Here is an 8,720-nt window from a genome sequence, read left to right on the forward strand (position 1 = left end):
TTGTTGAAGATGCCCAAATAGTAAGACATGTCCTGACCTATTGTATCCTCAGAATACCTTCCAGGCGTGTGTAAAATACCTAAAGGGAGAGACACCATCTTACCCAACCCCGTTTCCTAGACAGCTAGTCCAGTCCCTATCATTTCAGGAGCTCAATCATATATTTGATAGATATATTTGATAGATATGATGTGAAAGGACAATAATCTACAGATACTTTAAAATCCTTTGTGGTTCTACAAGGGAAGTTACAATGGAATATTGTGTGAGGTATTTTTTAAAAGACTTTGCAGCACTATTTTCTTCAAGTTTGCATTTTCAGTATTTAGCAGATAAGGATGAGAATCACGGGCCTGGACATGAATGGAAGACCCACTCTCCACTTTTATTTAGTTCAGTCATCCTCAAGTACTTTCAAGGAGCTACGTGGCCCTACTTTTCTTGTCTCTCTCAGGCAAAAAGGAAACAACTTGTGTCTACACTTGCAGATATTTTCCTTGTTAGTCTGTGCCTTTGGGAATGAACTTGAATGCTTCTTTCAAAGAGTCAATCACGCTGTGAACTCTAATGAGTGACATCCATGTCATCATACCTAAGTTGAAATTGTGGAGTCAGACCCCAAGTCAACTTTTTTTTATGATGTGAGTGTAAGCAAGAACATTGTTTTGGTTTCTTTTCTCTAGAATGTCATTAGTACAAATAGTATAAAAATGAAAAGTAGTCTTATTCATTGAACTTGTGTCCTCTTCCATTAGTCACCCAATAACTTCCCAACTTCTTTGCACTTAGATTCCCATGATAATAAATTCAGGCCAACTAATGTGGGCAGAGGTGATATTGCCCTATACTGTCTTGGCCCTTGAAAACATCCCATGTAATCCTCATACTTTTTCCTTTACCACTGAGTGGAATAGACTCACACACCACAAATCGGAAATCACACGTTGAATAGAGCAACGCCACACAATAGAGGGCACCCATGTCCCTACATCACTGTTTAGAGGAGGCCAGCTAGAAAATTGATCTGATTAGGAATGCCTGCATTTTTCTCTTAAGGATGGAAAGGTAAATTTCTATAATGACCCAATTACTGACATCTTTCTGTTTCTCTGTGACAGCAGCTAGCATGAAATTAACTGACAAATGTCTTGAACAGCATACTATGCTAACAACCTTTCCATTTTAAAATAAACGTCATAGTTGGGAATCCAAATACCCTCCAAGAAGTTAAACAGATTTTAGAAAGCACATTGTAAAATTACTTGTATAAGAAAATAGATTGTGTTCTTCTTTGTAAATATATTTTTGTAAACTCGTGACACTTCAGATATTTTTCAACATGTGTAGAAATATGAGTGGACGTACCTTTAGAAGACTAAACAGACAATAATCATTTGATTAGAAGTGTCACAGGTGTACCTTTCTTCTTTATTTGTTGACAGTAATTGGAGAATTATTACATGAGAGAAAGGAACACTTTAATTTCTCCTCTGATAGACTCCCAGGCACAGGGGCTGTATTCTTTTTCCTTCAGATAGAGATGGATTCTTTGGAAATATTTCGGGACAACAATTCCCAAATATGGACAGTCCAGATTGTCATTTTCCACTGGCTTATGCAGTAGTTCCAAGGTGTGATCAAGGCTAGAGGGTAGTTTATGGAGTCGGGTGTTGTTCCAAGAAGCTTGGCTTTCCTCCTTGTTGAAGAGGTTACCATCTGCTGGAGTGTCAGATGGTGGTAGCCGGTGCCTTGAGTCGTTAGGATTTCTGTGATATTCCCTCTTTTCCAAGGAAATTTGAAGTCGGTTCTGTCCTCTAGGCATGACTGAAACGGGATCTTCTTCATCTGTCTCAAAAGTATGAAGAGTTCCCTGTTCTGTAGGCTCTGGATCCAAGGCAAGTTCCAGCCAAGAGGGCGAGCAGGGATGGAGCAGAGTATCACTCCTGCCACTAGCAAATAGATCTGGGCCTTTGAGAATTTCAGTGATTCACCCGCTGGCCGCGAGGGGGCGCGCGGGCACCACTAAATAATTAGCGGGAAGGTTCCTTCCCTGGAACCCGGGACAGCGCGCTTCTCTAGGCGGCAGCGACAGGGCGCTGGATGTCTTTTGATGGGTTCGGCTAGGGAAACGCTGACTTATGAGAGTTTGCAGTTTCCCGGTTTGGGCAGCGCGAGAGAAAGTTGAGTTGCATCCTCTCGGAGCAACTTTATACTGATTTAATAGTGAGAAAAAAACTTTTGTCTTCGCGATGCTGAGTTCTCAAGTGGGAGGCTTGTTGCGGCCGCGCCAGCGACAATTTTGTCTGGTTGGAAGCTGGAACCTTGCATTTTCGGGCTTTCCCCTGAGTTTTGTGCTTTATTTTCGCACAGAAACTTGAGCGAGGCCATTTTTGGGAAAGAAGCCGTTTTCTGAGGGGTTTGAAGCTGGGAAGCGAGTTGGGGCCGATTTTACAGCTTCGGGCTCGTTTCTGGCACTATGCTGCGACGGCTCAGAGAAAGGGGAACGCGGCGGCGGCGATGGGACGCCCGAACGATGTTGGGGACGCCCTGGGGGTGAGTCGGAGCACGGCCACCACCGGGGCCGAGGACGCGGGAGCTGAGCGCGCCTGTAGATGCTCTGGGACTTCATGGTGTCTTTCAAGGATACAGCGTTAACGTGGGGGAGGAAGTACTGTATAACTGAAAAGTAGGAACATTAAAAAACTCACAGGGGGCTTCCCTGGTGGCGCAGGGGTTGAGAGTCCGCCTGCCCATGCAGGGGACACGGGTTCGTGCCCCAGTCCGGGAGGATCCCACATGCCACGGAGCAGCTAGACCCGTGAGCCATGGCCGCAGGGCCTGCGCGTCCGGAGCCTTTGCTCTGCAACAGGAGAGGCCACAGCAGTGAGAGGCCCGCGTACCGCAGAAAGAATAAAAAAAAACAAAAACTCACAGCATTTTATTTTTTATATTTTTAAATTAAACTTACATTGCTTGACTTAAATTAAATATTTTAGAATTTTTTTATATTTTAAGATATTTTCTGAAAATATTTAAATCTTGAAGGTAGGATATTAAAATATATGGGTATTAAAACAGCATTTTATTAAACTATTTAAACTATAGTTTCTTTATACTAAAACAAGAATTTAATATAATTTTACTTTCCTAGCTTTAATGGAAGCAAACTCATTAATATTTTCAAGACTACTTCTTTACCTGTTTGAGAGAACTGCAGTGTTTGACAAGTTCTTGTGACTCTGTGACAGTCTTAAATAATTTTTATTTAACTCGAGTTTCTGAAACCCCTTTCTCAGAACTCCAGCTTGACTGTAGTGTAGAAAGAAGAGTTATTAGTGTCCTGTACAAGCAGCTGAGGACATTGACCAGGTCTGAGCTTCTCATTTTCTCTAGTAAGAATTTTATAGACTAAACAGAAATTACCCAAATTTCACTGGCAACGTGAAGCCTTCCTCTGTAAGACTGTCAGCGTCATCCAAATGCAGGGTCATTTCTGTCTTTATTTAAAATTTTGACATTTTCTTCAGCATGTATGTTGTGGCATTTCCATTTTTATATATTGCGTTAAAATATGATTTATCTTGATCACTTAGATTTGGTGCCTTCTTACATTCCATGCTTGAGGGAAGCCCTCCCTTTCTTTACCCAAATAGCCAGGAAATAGCTTTCGAAGTAACGTTGTGACCTTTCATAGCTAAAAATATAGGAATGGCCCATTTCTCGTCACCCTCTGCCCCATGTACATTTTATAACCCATTTCCTGGTCCCCATAACATTTAAAAACACCTTTGTCTTAAAATAATATCACCAGAGGTGGTCTGAGACTAACTGAGAATGAGGGAAGGGACCGTTCATCTCATTTATACTATTCACAGAGCAGCAATTTTTCCTCGATGCTGGTTCTCTGCAAATGTTTCAAGTGCTATAGGATTTCTCTCCTTAATGTACCAGACACTGCTCTAGGCCTGGAAACTTGGGCTTTGCTCCTTCGCAGTCCAGAAGGCAACCCCTCTCCTGCAGTTTGCATTTGGGGCCTCAACACGCAGACCCCTGACAGTGTTAAGGGAGCGGCAGTCAAAGCCTTTCTTGGCGGGGCTGATCATGGACTCTACAAGTTACTATATGTCACATTAATGCTAAAGGCAGCTATGTTCACTAAATTCAGATTCTCAGACTATAATTTGCAAACTTCATTTAATCTTTACATTTGCCTGTGTGACAACTACTTGAGTTGCCTCAGTTTTTTAGAAGAGGAAATCAAAATCTGATGTCATTTAAATTCAGGAGCCCCAGATTTTTGTCAGAGTGGAGCCTTCTGCTGCTCCCAGGCCCTCCTCTTCATCAGCTCTGAGCACTGGCCCTCAGCTGCACTGAGCACGTGGTGCTTCCCTCATCCTAATCCTGCCTCTAAAGTCTGTCTTCCCTGCTCCCTGGAGGGCGGTCACCATCCCTGCCTTACTTTCCTGGAATCCACATTGCCAAGCACATTGTCACATATATATGTGGTGAGCACACTTTTGGTGACAGAAGGAAGAGAATGGTATGAATTAGCCCTTGGTGTTAACATTTATGCCACTCTTATCCCTAGACTATGTCTGGAAACATGAGCTATGACTCCTATAAAGTCATGTGGAAGAATTCAAATCTAAAGTCTTAGCTCCTTAAAGGGGACATGGAGAGAGGCGAGGCTAGTTGTATTTTGGTGCATTACAAAGCATGAACATACAGTAAAATGTCAAATGTCTAAGTACTCTTATTAGAATTTAAAAAGACACAGATTGAGACTCAGATTTTATTTCAACCTTGGGTCGCATTTGGATGAGTACATCCTATTGGATTTATACTCTGTCCTTTTCCATGAATGTTTAATTTCCAGCGTAATAAATAAAAGAAACGTTGAAGATGCGACATTATCTGTTGCCGAGAAATTGGAAAAACTAGGAAAAAAAATTGGCATAAGTACAGAATTGACAACCTTGTACTATTTAAGAATCTCATTTGCAGGCAGGTACTCAGAGCAGCTGGATACAGGCTCCCACAGCCAGACACCTGAATCACCAGGCTTACCGGGGCCTGCCACCCTCCTCACTGAGGTCACCCAGGATGATGTTCTCCAGCCCTGTCTGCACCCTTAGCTGTCACCTGGCCCCGAACCACGGCCTGCCAAAGCAGGAGACCCTTACAAGTTCTGCACCTAATGGAAGAATCTTTCCATTGTTTTCCTGCCTGAAGGACAAGAAGGTTTTCAGGTTCCTCCAGGAGCAGCCAGTTGCAAATAGCTCAGGCCACCTCTTTCTCCATGCGGTAATCTAGCAGATCTTCAACTTTTTCAGCAAAGAGGGATGATAATCCTCATTGGACTGATCAGCAGCTAGAATTGTTGGAGACCTGTTTGGTGCAGAAAATGGAGATGGAAAGACTTTCTGAGCAATCAGGACTCCAGCCAGACTTTGAAGAACTCCTTCCAAAGTACCAGGCTCAGGGAATTCCCTGGTGCTCCAGTGGTTTGGACTCGGCGCCTTCACTGCTGTGACTCGGATTCAGTCCCTGATCCCACAAGCCGCTGGACGTGGCCAAAAACAACAAAAAGGAGGAAAAAAAAAAACCCAAAATAAACACAAAGTACCAGGGTCGATATGAGAAGGAAAGTACACAACTGCTGTGCCTGGGACATTGTCATACTGGAAGTTAAGACATGAAAATCAGTAAATGCTTTCTTTGTCTTAATAAGCTCATCAGAAAACTCAGGAAGTTGAAAAGGAGACTTAAGCTTCCACAGTATGTCTCATCTACAGTCCTCCCTCAGTACCTGAGGGGGAGAGGTTCCAGGACCTCCACGGATACCGTGGATCTTCAAGTTCCTTATATAAGATGGTATAGTATTTGCATATAATCTACATACATCTCCCATATACTTTAAATCACCTTTAGATTACTTATAATACCTAATACAATGTAATTGCTATAAATAGTTGCTGGCACATGGCAAATTCAAACTTTGTTTTTTGGAACTTTCTGGAACTTTTTTTTCAAATATTTTCAACCTGTAGTGGTTGAACCCATGTATTTGGAGGGCTGACTGCACTTATTAGTGGCCTCAATCTTGTAAATATTTACTCAGTTCAAAGACTTTTTTGTCTGCTTCCGTTAAAAAATATATTGAGTCATTTTGGCAGATTTTTATCAAAAATAAGAAACTAGTTTTGAATAGAAAGAAATTTCATTTTAATTTATAATAATTAGTATTTATTATCTTAGGATAATTGCTATATTTGCAAATTTTACTATTTATGTTATAACAAGCTTTGCCTTTTGTTTTATTTTGCTTTGTGGGGGTAGTTTAATCTATATTTTAAGTGCTGAGTCTTAACTTTCTTTTTTGGCCGCGCACAGCACATGGGATCTTAGTTCCCTGAGCAGGGATCACAGCCATGCCTGCTGCAGTGGAACCACAGTCTTAACTGCTGGACCGCCAGGGAAGTCCGCTGAATCTTACTTTTGCTTTTATTTTCTTATTTTTTTATTGGAGTATAATTGCTTTAAAATGTTGTGTTAGTTTCTGCTGTACAATGAAGTGAATCAGATATATGTCTACAAATATCCCCTCCCTCTTGGACTTCCCTCCCACCCCTCCCCCATCCCACCTAGGTCATCACAGAGCACCGAGCTGAGCTCCCTGTGCCAAACAGCAGGTTCCCCCTACCTATCTGTTTTACACATGGTAGTGTATATACATCAATCCTAATCCCCCAGTTTATCCCACCCTTCCCTTCCCCCTCCACCATGTCCACACATCTGTTCTCTATGTCTGCGTCTCTACTCCTGCCCTGCAAATAGGTTCACCTGTACCATTTTTCTAGCTTCCACATATATGTGTTAATATACGATATTTGTTTATCTCTTTCCGGCTTACTTCACTCTTTTGCTTTTAAAGAGGTACACAGCACCCTTAAACCTTCAGTCACCCTTAAAATCCAAAAGGCACATAAATAGTTTCGTTAATTCTGTTTATGTTTTTGCCGATATCCCAGTAGGAACTGAAAGGAAATGCCATGTTTTGATGCCATTTCTTTCCTGGAAACTTGAACTTGCCACCATGGGAAACCACTGCTTCAGCCAGCAAACATGGAATCACCACACAGAGCCTATATCTTCTCATTTTTCACTCTGGATCAAAATGTCACACAGGTGCTTCAGATTGGCAAAGTCTTATTCAAGTGCCTGCATTCTATCTGCAAAGGAGGCTAGAAATTTGCATTGGGTCTCCTACATTGGTAAATTAGTGTTCTATTGATGCATAATTAATAACCTAAAAATTTAGTGGCGTTAACCACTAGTCTGTAACCTAACAGTTTTTATGAATCAAGAATTTGAGAGTGCTTTCAGTGGGCTCAGGGTCTCTCATGAGGTGGCGGTCAGGATGTCAGCTGGCCTGCAGTCACCTGAAGGCTTGACTTGGGTTGGAGGATCTGCTTCTAACATGGGTCATTCACATGACCACTGGCAGGAAGCCTCAGTTCCTCATCACAGTCACCTGAGCCCCTCCACTAAGCCCTGTGATGTGTCCTCACAACAGCTGGCTTCTACCAAAGTGAGTGATGAAAACTAGAAGTGGAGAAGGCAGTAAATTGTTTTATGACAGAGTCTTATAAGTTACACACCATCACTTCAACCTGTGTTGTGTATTGATTAGAGGGAAGTTGCTACATCAAGCACATAGTCAAGGGAAGGGACAGGAAAGAGTATGAGACAGTCTGTGACTATATTTTAAAACAACTGCAATGAAAGAAATAGGATTCATAAGGTAGGCATATCCCTTCATGTAGAAAGGCTGTTGTACAGATGATGGGTGGCCATGAGTATGATGTCAGAAGAAGAATCTGTGATGATTTATTGGCTATGGGCTTTGAGGAAGTTGAGAACTCAATGATAATGTCCATGTCTCTATCTTGGGCTGCAGAATGATTGGGGCCCATTCGCACAAGGAACATAGAAGGGCGAGAAAGTTTGAAAAATATGTATTCAAATTTGAACACGTGAAGTGGAGATATTCTACATATTCTAGCATGTAGAAATATGGATCTAATGTTTGGAGATCAGATTCTAGGGAAAGACATGCATATGAAGGTCACAGTTCCACATTTGGAAGTATTTGGGAGGTTGAGAGTGTATGTGCAGAGAGGATGAAGTGTGGGACTAGCACGGAATTTTGAGGAACACCAATTCCCTAAGATGAGAGGGAGCAGTCAACGAAGGAAGGAGAGGAGGAGGGGCAGAAAAACAGAGGATGGTGGTGACACGGAGACCAGATGAGCGTCAGACCTTAAGATGGAGGGCGTGGTAACAAGTGTCCGATGCTTCTGAGATGTCAGCTGAGGCTGCCTGACAGCGATCTCTGATCTCAGTAACATGTATTGATAGTTTATTATAAACTTTGGCTGAGCAGTTTTAAGAGAACAGGGAGGTTGAAGCCAAATTATGGCAATTGGAGGAATGAGGTGCATGTGAAGAAATAGGGACAGATAATCCAGAGAACGTTGAAGAAGATTGGGTGTGAACAGAATGACAGAAGCAAAATAATACTAACAAGTGGCTATAGGGCTGAGGAATAGTCATGTTTAGGATAAAATGAAAATTAAGCACATTTAACGTTGATCAGAACTAGCCAATAAAAAGAAAGATGTTGATACAGGAGAGAGAGGATGTAACTGATAAAGCAT

General features: G+C 42.0%; 1 pseudogene; it reads right to left on the reverse strand.

The window, feature by feature from the left end:
• Nucleotides 1-1,456: 1,456 nt before the first annotated feature.
• On the reverse strand, nt 1,457-2,629 carry LOC115838975 (interferon alpha-8-like; annotated as a pseudogene).
• Between the last annotated feature and the right edge of the window lie 6,091 nt (nt 2,630-8,720).

Source organism: Globicephala melas, chromosome 6 (genome assembly GCF_963455315.2).
Source record: "Globicephala melas chromosome 6, mGloMel1.2, whole genome shotgun sequence".
Taxonomy (NCBI): Eukaryota; Metazoa; Chordata; class Mammalia; order Artiodactyla; family Delphinidae; genus Globicephala; species Globicephala melas.